Consider the following 14,492-nt stretch of genomic DNA (forward strand, 5'->3'; position numbering starts at 1 on the left):
GAACATATCTTGAACACATTCATCTGGGCCCATGGTAAAACGAGGAGAGCTTATCGTTATATTACCCTTCCCAGGGAGAGAGGGGGCTGGGGAGCCCCGGATTTTAGAATGTACTATTGGGCAGCGCCACTTCAGTACATGCAGGGATTAATAGGTGGAGCAGGGGGAGCGGAAAGGAGTGCGGGAGGCGGACTCAGGCGGACATTCATATCTATACTACTGTGATGGAGATTGAAGGCAGGGAAATGCTTTCTTAACTGTGCAAATTACAGTTATTATAAGCGGACCAGATTTAAGACATTGCAAGCGGCATATAAGATCTGGGCAGCCTTCGCAAAAAAGTCCGGTCTTGGAAGGTTTAACAATTATACGCCTATGCTAAAGAATGTCTCACTGCCAGGAGAGATATTCAGGGATTCAGCGATGCTGGACTGGGGGGAGCACAGAATCCAGAAACTAGGTGATCTTATGGGCCCCAGAGGAGTACTTCAGTTTTCTGAACTACAGTCCATGTACGGCATTGACAGAATGACCTTCTTGAAATGTCTACAGGTACGGAGCTTCATCTCTAATAAACACGGGGGCCCTTAGGGTTTAGGCAAAACAACATTTTGGATATCATTGAAAGCAGGGGAGATTGTACGATAAGCAGATTTTATGCAGAACTTACCGAAATTAAGCCAGACGACCTCGGTAAATTTGGCACAAAATGTGCAGAGAAACTAGGTATTGCTCAGGATTGTTTCAAGGATTAATTAGACCTGGGACGGACAATACTCTGCTCAACTACACTACAAGCACAACACTATAAGACAGTATATTCTCTGTATCACACACCCGCAGGAATAGCCCAGTGAGGGGGCACTTCAGGCAATACCTGCCCTCGCTGTGACTCCCCGGAGGCAGATATAATTCACATCTTCGCTTCCTGTCCGCAGTTGTACACACTTTATAGGGCGGTTGAGCTGGTTCTTAACATGTCTTTGGGGATTAAAATCACCCTCTCATCAGCTCTGATTATTCTGGGGATTGATGTGGAAGGGGGGGCCCCATGAGGAATTTCTATTTATGGCTATGGCAGTGCTGCGTGTGTGTATTGCTAAGGCGTGGTTAGACAAAGTACCCCCTGCCCTGCATCATTGGTTGGCCAGGCTGCTCGCTGCCCACAACCTAGAAAGCCCAATTTAAGCAAAGAAAGGCCAAAAGGGTAGAATACTCGGGAAGAGAATTTGGAAACCCATTGAGCAGTGGAAGGAGGGCTTTATTAATACATGATAGGAATGTTGGCCTCTTCCCCCCCCCTAATTTTTTAGCTGTTTCTTTTCTTATTCTCTCTTCTTTTCCGCCTAACGAAGATGTTTTCAAAATATATATATTGTGATGTTTAAAGTATGTATAAGGAATGTATATTATGTAAGGTAATTTGTTACGTGCTGTGCTGTAACACTGGTAAAAAAATACAAAACCTTTTAGTAAAAATATTTAAACAAAAAAAAAGAACAGCAAATATTTCAGTGCTGCTTTCGTGAAACGATGCTATTTTCTTTAAGTGCTAAACACTGAGTTTCAGCTTTAGCTTTACTCTTGCTAAGGTAACAGTTCTTTATTTGAAGTATTTCGTCAGTTACCCATATTATCCGCCTTATATTCCTAACATTGGCTTCCCGTTGAACAGAGAGCGGAGTTTAAGAGCATGTGAACTGCCCATAAAGCCATCTATGGGCAAGCTCCTGCGTACATCAAAGAACGTTTGGAGTTATACATCCCTAAGCGAGCTCTACGTTCCGCGGAAGCTCAGCTCTTGGTATGTCCCTGCTATAAGTTAAAAACTAAAGGCGGAAGATCTTTCTCGGTTCTGGTTCCACAGATTTGGAACAATTTTCCAGAGTCACTTCGGAAAGAAACAAATCTTCTGAGGTTCAGGAAGCAGTTAAAAACTTTGTTATTTAAGAAGGCATTTGATCTAGTTAAATAAATCTTATTATAATTTCCCCTGATCATCTTAGTTTCATGTATTGTTGCTGCTGTTTGTTTTAAGAGCCTAGAGACCTGGTGGTGAGTTGGCGCTATAAAAGACCAAGTTAACAATAACAATATATCGTAATTCACTAGATGCTTTCCTTTTAGGGGCCAATTTACTTACCGGACTTAAGCTATCAAACTGTGGAAGATGTTCGCTCTTAGTACAAATCTCAACCGAAAACTTAATTATCATGTCTGCATACCAGAGGTCTATCAAAGTATTAAGGATATATAAGACAAATTGGCTGGTGAAAATTCTGGCTATCAATTTAAAAAAATAAACGCAATGAACCCAATTCATTCTTTAACCTTCCATCAATGTGTACTACCTGACATCCATTCAGGACCATTTCACTTACAACCCATATTGCTATCATCGCATCCATTGCATTATATCCCGGAATTTCCCCCAAAGCATTTCTCATTAAATTCCCCTTATATGATAAACATTGTATTCTGATTACTTTCTACAAGATCCAATAATCCTGACAGCGTGTACAGAATCCTTAAGGAAACCCCACTTTTACCACAGGGAGGGTTCTGGCTCTGTCTGCAATATTTATCTGGCACAATATATTGGCCCATCTAATAGTCTTAAAGTTAAGGGGCCACTTTTTCCTCGACCATGTGCACCATTTGCAATTTGATGTAAATACATCTGTTGAACAAGTTACTTGTAAAAGCAAGATCAATACTAAACCGGTGCATCATTATCTTGCAGCTTTGACACACTCACTATGTTCCATTATATTAATTTCCAATTTTCATAATTATTTGTAGCATGCCTAATTCCCCAATTTACAGGTATGGATCTTTGAGATCCTTTATTCTGCAGTTTTTTTGTTTTTTCATATGTATCAATTCAGTCTTGAGTGCCCAATGGTAAGTAGTATTTGGTGTTAATGTATTTGCAAACTATGCCCCAATTTCAGGCATCTCAACAACCATCACTACTTGATTTACACCCGATGGTGCACATTTAATAACATTTTGCCTCAGTGTTGTGCCACTTTTTTGTTAGGTTTCACTCATTTTTATTGTTATCGTTAGCAGTTGCGTTGTACATACTGTGGGAGCTCTGTCATCTAATGCATAGGAAACATGTAATCAGCGATACATCTCTAGTACATGCAGCTCTGTCATGACCCGCATGTTCCCAATAATTCACCCATTGCATGTGAGTCAGTCAGTACCCTTTTTGGGTAGCTGTTGTGCCTTACAAATTCAACAAATAAATAAATAAAATAAATATGCTAAAACCTGAGTAGGCAGAACTTGAAGAGTGTAAAAACGAACCCCCACAACACGGAACATTGAAACTCCACCTCTCCCCTCCCTCCCACTGGTATGCAGATTTCTTCAATCCCAGTGACGTCATTGTGAAGAGATTGGACCCTGTGTGTTTACTTTATATCAGAACCGTCTTCTGTTGCTGTTAGACGAAGGAGGCGAAGGTACTTTGGGCACTTAATTTCTTTGAATGCAGTGGACAGCAGTGTCAGAAGCGACCTCCATACCTCTCTAAAGCCGGCCCCCTAGCCTGTGAGAGAGGCCTGAATGTGTTCCATCCCCAAAATGTACCATTGTTTATGGAGCCATCCTGTATGCGTGGGAACCGTTTGCGTGCCCCAGTGTGTTAAAATGTTGTGAAGCGCCGCTCCCAGTGCTAAGCCCATCTGTTTGCCTTTACGGGATTTTAGTGGAAAGGTTAGGGGGTTGGGCAATCCTAATACCACATAGGCCGGGAATCTTGGAATCTGTGTCCCAAATTGCCCATTAATCTCATGTAGAATCTGAGGTCAATAATTAGACAGAACCGGGCAGTCCCACAGCAAGTGCAGCAGAGTCCCGTCTTCCCCACACACCCTCCAGCAGGTAGGGCTATGGTCTGGATTCCCTTGGCTCAGGTGGATAGGAGTCAGGTACCAGTATGTAACTATCTTAAAGCTTGTTTCCTTACTGGCGGTGTTCCTCGCATTATGTTTGGCCCTATAATAGATGTCCCCCCATTCCTTCTTCGAAAGATCCCTGCCTATTTCCCTCATCCACCGTTTCTGACTGGGGTTGGGCTCTGTAGGGGCCAGCATGCACAGCATACCGTATATCTCAGAGATCAGCTTTTTGTCCAATGTCTTTATGATCTGCCATTCTTCGTACTTTGTCAGCTTCCTACGTACTTTGGGACATATGTCGGAGTGTAGAAGCAGGTGTCGCGCCTGCATGTAGTGATACGTTTGGGTTTCTGGAAGTGCGTAGTCTTGCCTTAAATAAGAGGAGGGTATAATCCCGTCCCTATCTAACATGTGGCCTGCTGCTTTACAAGGCGTAGCTTGCCAAGCTCTAAAGGCCATGACATCCATTCCTGGGAGAATTCCCTATTCTTGAACAAGGGCGTCATCGGGAACGGGAAATGTTGTAAGCTTCTTCCTCAGAGCCACCTCAGTCCAGGCACCCATCACCACCCTGGTGATGGTGGACCCTAGTAGGCCTTGTGGACTATCAGCCTTTGTCAAAAAGGGAACCTTCCACAGCGAGATCTGGGCCAGTGCTCTATCCTGGAACAGCCACCGCTTTTCGGATTCCTCTCGGCTCCATTCAACCAAGTATTGCATTTGAGCTGCTCTATAGGAATACTCTAGGTTCAATGTCCCCAACCCTCCGGGCCCGATTCACAGAATGAACTTAAGACTCAATCCTAAACTTACTACTATTTTGGTATTCACAGAATGCACTTACTACTTTTGGCATTCACAGAATGAACTTACTACTTTTGGTATTCACAGAAGTTAGGATTTTAAATTAAGTTTGTCTTAAGACAAACTTAAGACAGACTTAAGATAGACTTAAGACAGACTTAAGACAAACTTAAGACAGACTTAAGACAAAATCCTAACTTAAGTCTGTCTTAAGTCTGTCTTAAGTCTGTCTTAAGTTTGTCTTAAGACAAACTTAAGACAAAATCCTAACTTCTGTGAATACCAAAAGTAGTAAGTGCATTCTGTGAATACCAAAATAGTAGTACGTTTAGGATTGAGTCTTAAGTTCATTCTGTGAATGCCAAAAGTAGTAAGTGCATTCTGTGAATACCAAAATAGTAGTAAGTTTAGGATTGAGTCTTAAATTCATTCTGTGAATCGGGCCCTCCCTTTTCTGCTTCCCGGTAGCCCAGCTCCCGACACATGCGTGGTCTCGCCCCTGCCCATACGAATTGAAACATCTCTTTCTGTAGTGCCTTGAGTGACCCTTTCAGTGGCTTGGTCGGTAGCATCTGAAACAGACACAGGGCTTTTGGTACGGCCAACATCTTTATTGCGGCTATCCGGCCCATTAGTGACAGCTGGTGGCATTTCCATACCTGTAGATCTTTCATGATCTGCCTGGTGAGTTTGTCATAGTTCGTGGTGTCCGTTTGTGGGACCAATAGTGCAAGCTCAATCCCTAAGTAAGGGATCAAGTTTGTTACTTGGGTCCCTAAGAACCGATCCCCCTCCTGCCGTGAGCCCAGCCATGTCCCAGCTAGATTGAGGATCTGTGTTTCCAACATTGACTTTGAAGCGGGATACTTCGCCAAAGGCTTCCAAACCCCTCAAAAATACAGGAACCGACCTCTCAGGAGTCTCTAGTGAGGCCAATATGTTGTCGGCATACAGGTTGATGGAATGTCTTTCCTCGCCAAATGGTATGCCACTGTTGTCCAGCTTTTCCCATACCCTCTGCGCCAACTGCTCAGTGTATAAGGCAAACAGGAGGGGCGACAGTGGGCATCCCTGCCTGGTACCCCGCAGGATGGGGAAGGGACAAGACGAGATCCCATTAACCTTAATGGAACAGGTGGGGGAGCTATAGCAGCTAGCTATCCACGCTCTATAGCGTTACCCTAGTCAGAAATGGGCCAACGTGCGCTCTAGAAAAACACGGCGTAGGAAAGCTGGGCTGTTCGTAGGGTCCTTTGGGGTGCGTGGAATTTGAATCAGCTGGTCTGGTGCCGTGGTGAGTATCTTTAAGGTGATTCTCGCCTTGACGGGGAGCCAGTGAGTGTGTGCTGGTACTGTGAGGATGAGGCACTGTTTTGGCAGGTTGAGGGTCAGTCTTGCAGTGGCGTTCTGGATGTTCTGTAGCTAACGTGTGAGTTTTTTGTTTATTCTGGCGTAGAGTGCCTTGCCTAGTCTGCTGGTGAGCAGAGTGTGAGTCATGGCCTTTCTGTGTTTAGGGTGGATCCATTTGTAGGTCTTACGAAGGAGGCAGAGGGTGTGAAAGCAGGAAGACTCACCTATACAGTCACTAACACAAGAACACACACACAAATACAGCCACTTGTGTACTCCAACACTCACATATACTGGCTCTCACATATGCAGTTACTCACCCATATACCACTGACACATCTATTCACTCACTGATTCAGCCATATGCACACTCACTCGCACATACATCCCCTCGCAGACGCACTTATGGACCCATATAGCCAGTGATTAGCCTGCTCACTCATCCATGCAGGGAGTCACACACCCCCTCACTCACCCACACAGACACTCAGGCACCCATACAGGTACTCAGACAACCAATCAATAACCCATGTAGGCACTTATGTACCTACTCACCAACCCATTCAGCCACGTACACACCAACTCTCTGACTGATATAGACATTCACACAGATTAGTCACTCACCCATATGTTAACTGAGCCACGTATAATCACTCACTTATACAGTCAGTCACGCACCCATTACATCATCCATACAGGCACTCATACACCCACTCATTCATCAATTCACCTTGGTGTATATATATTTAACACTCATAATCTTTTTAGAAACCCTCACAGTCACCGGATGATGTCATGAGTGATGTAATTTGAGATGTCATTAGTGATGTCACTGACCTTGTCATCTCTGATTTAATATGTGAGATTATAAACAGTGCATTGCGGGGGCACGAGTTGCTGAATTTCTCTGGTTTTGTACGAATGAAATATCAGCCTACCTATAACGTCCCTAAAATCTTTGGTTTTTCAGTGAATTTCTAAGTTTTTTTATTCTTTTTCCTAACTATAATGTCTCTGTAACATTTGTTCAGTGAATTGCAAAGATTTTTTACATGCTGATTCCGAACTATATCTTCTCTGTAACCTTTTTTTCCAGTGAATTTCTATGTTTTTTTAGCTAGTAATCACGTTTTCAGAGTGGTATAGAAAGGGGGCTAGGCCTCGAACCAGCTCTAAGAAATCCCGCTGTGTACGACTTACAGAAGGTACCAGAAGGGCTTTTTGGGCCCCAGGGTCCCTCAGGAACAAAGTGGACTTCATCCCCCAATCAGAAGTGTACCACAAGCCACGTTTGCAGAGTAGTAGAGAAAGGGGTAGTGACCTCCGAACACTTCTTGCCAATCCCACTGTGTGGGACTTACTAGAAGTAACAGGAGGAGTAGTTGGCCCCAAAGGCCCCCAAGGCGTGTTTGTGCCAAGCAGATTTACATGTTCCCATTCTGTTGGTGGAGTCCTGGTGGCGGTGTCCTGACAGAGTGAGGCCATGGTGGTGTGGAGACAGGTAAGTGGAACTCATCATTATCCTACTACATATATATGTTGTGAATGCGTCATAAGTATATGTAGATAATGTGTTATGCCCTTTTTTGGTACATATTGCATGTCACACAAACAACATATACACACACTATTTAAAGCATACCCACTTCCAGCACAAGCACAACACCCACAAGCACCACAACAACAATATATTTTGGAGGTGTCAATACAGTTGTGTTACGTTGCTCAATGAATCAATCAGTATTTGTAGTGCGCGTTAATCACCTTAGGGGGTTATCCAGGCTCTGCATCGGGTGGCGAGGGAGGTAGAGGTTCAGAGGTGGATGGGGAGGATGTTCTAGGCCTGGCAATGAGGTGGGAGAAGGAGCGTCCTTCGGCTTGAGTAGGATGGATGCGGGGGACAGTGGCAAGGGCTGTGTGTACTGCAGAGTGCAGCACACATGGAAAGAGAAAAAAACTAGAAGAAATTATGGGCCAGATGTAGGTATGCTTTTCTGATGAAGAAGGCTATTTTACCGATTCTGTAAATTCCGAATCAGTAAATGTTGATTTGGTAAATACCGAATCAACATTTACCAATTCGGAATTTATCGAATCGGTAAATGAAATGTAGAAAGGACTGTAAACAGTGCTACAGGGCTTTAAGAATTCGTTATTTACCACCAACTATTATTTGGTGGTAAATAAGGAATTCCTATGTAAATGCATAAATGTGCATTTACACCTGTGCCATGTGACATGTATGCCACATGTGCACACCAAAACTAATCAGGGGTGCAACAGGTTGTCAAAGTGACACCCTGCCACCCCTGACTTTTTGCCAATTTTACCGATTCGGTAATTGACATTCATTCCTATGGGCCTCCAGGCCCATAGGAATCAATGGCAAATACCGAATCGGTAAATACCGATTTGGTAAATACCGAATCCTACCGATTCGGTATTTTTTACCGAATAATTACCTACATTGGATTTACCGATTCAAAAATACCGAATAAGGTAAAATTCAGAATTTTCGAATCGGTAAATCAAAATTACCTACATCTAGCCCTATGCTATTTCTCCTCGTAACACCTCACCTCAGGAGGAGTACAGATTTGGTGCTTCCCCAGGTTTACATCACTTTCTAAATCTGGGGCAGCGTCAAATTCCATGGGTGTTGCATGGGACAATCCACCTCAACACCCATGGAATGCTTACGGGGCGCAGAGTAAGGTGATGCAACGATTGATTTGCACTGCGTCACCTTATTCATGATTTATAAGGCCACTGAGGGCCATGCAGGGTGGCTTAGCAAATATTTATGAGATCCCTGCGTCATACATGTACCACTTTACGTGGTGCAAAAGTGCTGCAGGGCTCTCATAAATAAGCGATTAAGTGTTTGCAAAGTGTGTTTTTGCAATTCGATGTTCAATTCAGCTGAGATTATCACCCTTGCTGCATTTGACCTCACATTTTGAACATGGCTACTGATGCACAAGACCTACTATGACAAGGGCCCATAATATCTGCAAACACATGCCCCTGCAATCAGAGAAGGAATATTTATTTATTTGTAAAGTTTTATATAGCGCTGGCTAGACCCAGAGGTATCAGAGCGCTTTACAAGAGGATCAGTGAGTTACAGGTTACATAATTACACAGCCAAGTTTAGGCATAGGAAAAAAAACATAAGAGTACACAATAATATGAGTTATTAGCGCATACACACATCTTAAGGGGAGTGTTCAGTTCAGTTCAATTAACTTTTATTCGATTAACATTTAGATAATCATGCAAAGTACATATTACAATTTAAATACAGTTACATAAAATCACATTATTACATTACAAAATAGCATATAAAAAGACTTTACATAAAATCTATATACAAATTAATTCAGATAAACATAAATTCAGTGAGTCATTAGCCCCATTTTACTGCGAGTCGTTAAACATGATTTTAGAAAAAGAGCTATGTTCTTTGCCACATATTTTGAATCTAACAGCTGGAGTGCCAAAAATGCTGAACGACAGGTCCTCAGCCCCATTTGGCACAGAAGTGGGATAATCCAGCGCTTGCGCGCTTGCTCATAGTATCGACAAAACAAAATAAGATGGATAGTCGATTGGGGAGAGACTTGGTCACACCGACATTTGTTTAGGTCATGGGACCAGTTTGACACAGTGGGGAAAGTGACAAGACGAAAAGATAAATTAAAACGAAACCTAGTTAGTAAATATTTTTCGTAGTTGGATAGGTAAAAGGTAAGGTAGGGCTGGATTAAGCATGAGCGAATTTTGCGGATCTCGCGTTCGCGAATTTTGCGGATTTGCGGATTCGCAATCCGCAAAATCCGCGAATTCTCGCGAATTTGCGGATTTTTTTTTTTTGTGTTTGCGCGGGTTTCTGCCAGTTCGCGAGGGTTTTGTACAATGTCGCAAATTGCGAACTTACCTGTCGGGTCGCAAGTTTCGCGAACTTGTTGTTTCTACGTGTCCAGCCTGTTTGGGACACTCTTCTTCATCACTGCCACTCTCTGTCACCACTGCCACTCTCTGACTACTCATGCCACCCTCTGGCCCACCCATGCCACCCTCTGTTTCATCACCACACCCTCTGGTTGTCCAGTGTACATTATTTTCGGCAAAGCAAAGCACACCTTCCCTGCCTCAAGTGACCTGAATTAATTTGGGGCTGATTAATGTGTCACAGAATATTTTTTTAGCTGGCACCTGCTTCCTTAGTGCGCCCTGATTAGTGATCTTTTGCACTTGCTAAGTGCTTTCATTGTTGCAAAATTAGTTACAACACCTGCCCTGCCCCAACTGACAATAATGAATTAGGGGCTGATTAATGGATTTTAACTTCCAGCCTGGCTCCTGCTTGTCTCCCTTAGCTGTAATTCAGGACCTTTGTGGCATATGTGTAACTATTCTGAGGTTCAGAGCAGGGTCACATAATAGTTTCAACTGGCAACTGAACTCTGGAGGGGCCCCTCAGGAAGCACTACAGGAAATGGCTACTAATGATGAGCCTGAACTTTTGAACCTGGTAAGTAGTTACTTTCAGTTTTGCTAAGATCGTATTTCTGCAATTTTGCACTTATTCGCGGGGCGCGAACTCACGCGAACTCACGCGAACAGTGCGAGCAGTGCGAGCAAAATCCGCTGCTCGCGGATTTGCGGATTTTGCGGGAGATTCGCGAATCTCGCGGATTGCGGATTTCCCGAAAATCCGCAAAATCCACGAGCGGAACGGATTTTCCGCCCATGCCTAGGCTGGATACCAGGGGAAACTTGGACCATCAGTACTTGCACATTTGTTTGCTTGGTTACTTCACGAGAAAGGCGTAATTCCCTTAGGTGGTTAAGGCATAGGTTTTTCAAAGCACTTCTGCTTATATCAACCAACGAGGAAGGCTCAGTGAAGTATTGTGTGCGGTTCAGGTCCTCTAAGAAATTAAAAACATACGTTAACCATGGAATTTTCTTCCAGCACACCATATTTAAGCAGTCAGAGATCAAAGAGCGTGTTAGGTGGCATTGTGGCTTGTTCCAGATACGGTGCCATAAGAGAATTGGCTGACATTTGATGTTATCTGAAAGATAGTCAATGCCAAGCTCGATATGGCAACCGTAAATTGGAGCACTATATGGAAGTGCCAGTAGGTACTTTAAGAAGCCGTTTTGGACTTTTTGCAATTCGTCTGTGGGTACATAGCCCCAGACGCCTGCGCCATATGTTGCTATGCTGTGGCATTTAGCATGATAAATTTTAAGCAACTCAGATGGGGCAGGTTTGCCCAATTTCCTAGAAAAAGAGACAAGCGCCGAAGTCGCTCTCTGATAGAGCAGCTTCCTGCTTGCCATCGCTCTTTTCCAAGATAATTGGTCGTCAATTAAAATACCTAAGTAAGGGTATTCCCTAGCTCGTTCTAATCTAACTTGCTCAATATAAAGAGGTTTAGGATTCTTTACCTTGGGTCCTGTATACATAACAAAGGTTTTGCTTTTGTTCACTTTTAGCCCCAGAGAGAGCATGAACTGGCAAAATGTATCCAGTTGTTTTTGTAGCTGAACTAATGTTCTGGCTAATATGACGGAGTCGTCAGCATAGAGTAATGCAGGGATGGGGCGATGGTTAATAGTAGGTAGGTCCTGGTTCCTTGCTAACATGGCTGTTTCCAGCATGTTAGTGTATAGGTTAAACAAAAAGGGAGCCAGGACGCAGCCCTGCCTGACTCCTCTTGTAATTGGAAATGAGGATGAGAGTTCTCCGCCTATCCCGTATCTTACACAGGCCGTGGCGTCGGAGTAAAGCTCACGTAGAAACTTGATGAGTGAGGGATCAACACCCAATTCTTCTAGAATGGACCACAACCTGGCATGTATCACGCAGTCAAACGCCGCACTAAGGTGGACGTAAACCAGGTATAGGTTACCCCCTTTTGCCCCCACATACTTGCCTATTAGAAGGGTTAAATTTAGAGCCTGTTCAACAGTACCAAGCCCCTCCTGGAAACCATACTGAAGGTCGGTCACAATGTTATTCTCTGACGCCCAATCCTGAAGACGTTCCAGGATTAGACGTCCCGCGACCTTCCCCATGGAATCCAGGAGGGAAATAGGCCTGTAACAGGCTGGATTGTTTCGATCACCCTTTTTAAAGATTGGAAGGAGTATGGAAGAAGACCAGGAGTCTAATAAACCAATTTTTGATACCGCCACCATCACCTGGGTGACGATGGGGGACCACAGATCTATGTTGGTAACAAAGATGTCAAGAGGGACTCCGTCAGGGCCAGGAGCCTTTCCGGTTTTTGAGGAAGATAAAGCTTGTATAATCTCACTTAGGCTGAAGTTGAGGTCTATTGGGTATACCTGCATCTTGGGAGGATCAGCTGTCAACTTGGCCTGTGTAGTGCAGACCGAGGGGGAACCACTGAAGATCTTTGAAAAGTGGGTCACCCACTCGTCTGCAGTCACAGCCACGTCCAAGTGCTGATGTGAGTTTACATCAGCCAAGAAAGGAGATTTGACTACACGCCAATACGGGGAGCTGTCCTTACTTCGGCAGCTCGCGTGTAATTGGGCCCATAATTTTTTCTTGTGATCCTTTTTACAATTAATTTGGGCCTGTTTGTACTCTAATCTAAGTTTAGCTATTTTATTTTTGTCTCTAACTGGATTATGTAATGCCTTTTTTAAGGCAGAGAATGCTTTACGACAGGCCGAGTTAAACCATCTTGGAGAAGTCTGATTACCAGGTTTGTGATGACGGAATAGTTCGACCTGTATAATTTTTAGAATCTCCTGGAAGCTAGATATGATCAGCTCAGGTGGGGATTCATCCGCCAAACAGGTATTTATCCAGGGAAGTGCCTTGGATATAACCTTATTGGTAAATATTGTGGGATCAATCTTGGACCATTTCACAGAAAATCCATTGGTTCTATCCATGGCCAAAGATTTCTGGGTCAGTAAACTCTTCCTGTTAGAATGAGAGTCATCCATGGTTATCTTAAGGATGATACTGTTTGGGAAGTGGTCAACTGAGATCTCTGAGCCTGTGGTAAACTTAAGGAGTTTGCCCTTTAAAATATAGGAACATAAAATAAAGTCTATGGTGCTTGAGAAACCCCTACCGTGGAAAGTGGGTCTGAAATCTGCAGGGGGGTCTACAAGATCATTTGTGTACATCAGTTCATTGAGGGAGTCACCTAATTGGGAATGCGAAAAATGAGTCAATGGACAATCTTCTTCATCTAGAAGCCCGCAAATGCCTTTCTTGTAATTAGCACACAATGGGGCGTTAAAATCCCCTCCCCATATTACGTTACAGGCAGATGATGGTTGCTTGAATCGTTGCTCGTTTGTAAGATGGGAAATACCGGATACAGTTTTCACACAGTCTACAGGGGATAGATTATTGTAGAAATTAATAAAACAGTATGACGTACAGTTGTTAAAAATAACCATTATGATTTGGTAATTCAAAGTGGTATGGAGAACAGTGATATTCTTTACTGCCAGATTATTTGATAATATACACTGCTAAACCTCCCTTAGGTCTACCATGGGTAGTAATGCTTGCTGGGGTATGAAATGTTTTATAACCTTGTAGATGTATCGGGTCTATTGCCCAGGTCTCCTGTAGACAAATTATCTGATGGGTAAATACAAAGTCCAACCATGATTTAAGAATAATCTTCGAACGAAGACCTGCTACGTTCCAGTATAGTACAGATAGTAACAGAGTAAGGGAACTTGAGGTGTTAACAACTGGACTTCCTAATTGGAATGGAATATGGGAAGAAATGTGATTGTCTTCAGTGACAGAGGCAGGCTGGGCTTCAAAACATAGTTGAGAATGTAATTCTGCTAGTACAATTGTGTCATCAATATGAGGTAGTGACAAGGAACTGGAAGGTAGAGTCAAAGGTAATGAAGGTTTAGGTGAGGTAAATGGTAGTAATCCAGAGGAAAGGGAATTCACGTTATCCTGGATGTTAACAGATGGTGGTCAATCCACCATCTCCAGGCAATCATATCTATTAAACGTGGGAACACCCCTCCAGCCAAAGGATGGCGCAGTGTCTCTACCCCCTTGACCCGCACAGTCTAGCCAATCAGATCTTCTGTTCCAGCTTCCTACCTGGGTCCAGTTCCATTCTGGACCTGAAGCATAGCGATTAGCTGGAGGATAAAAAAAAGACAATCTTTTGGTGCCTATTCCGTCTGATGTTGGTTGGGAACCCCAGGAGCAAATATGTTCAACTGTTTGGGGATCTTCAAAGTTAATAATAACACAGTCCCCATGAATTGTTTCCAGCTCTTTACCTACCCAAGGGACCCTGCGGACCGTTGTAACTCTGTTATTGGAGTAGGGAGGGAGGGGCCTATTAGCTGATAGCCAATGTAACACTTTATTTTTTAGGG

This window comes from Lissotriton vulgaris, chromosome 9, assembly GCF_964263255.1.
Source record: "Lissotriton vulgaris chromosome 9, aLisVul1.2, whole genome shotgun sequence".
In the NCBI taxonomy this organism is placed as follows: Eukaryota; Metazoa; Chordata; class Amphibia; order Caudata; family Salamandridae; genus Lissotriton; species Lissotriton vulgaris.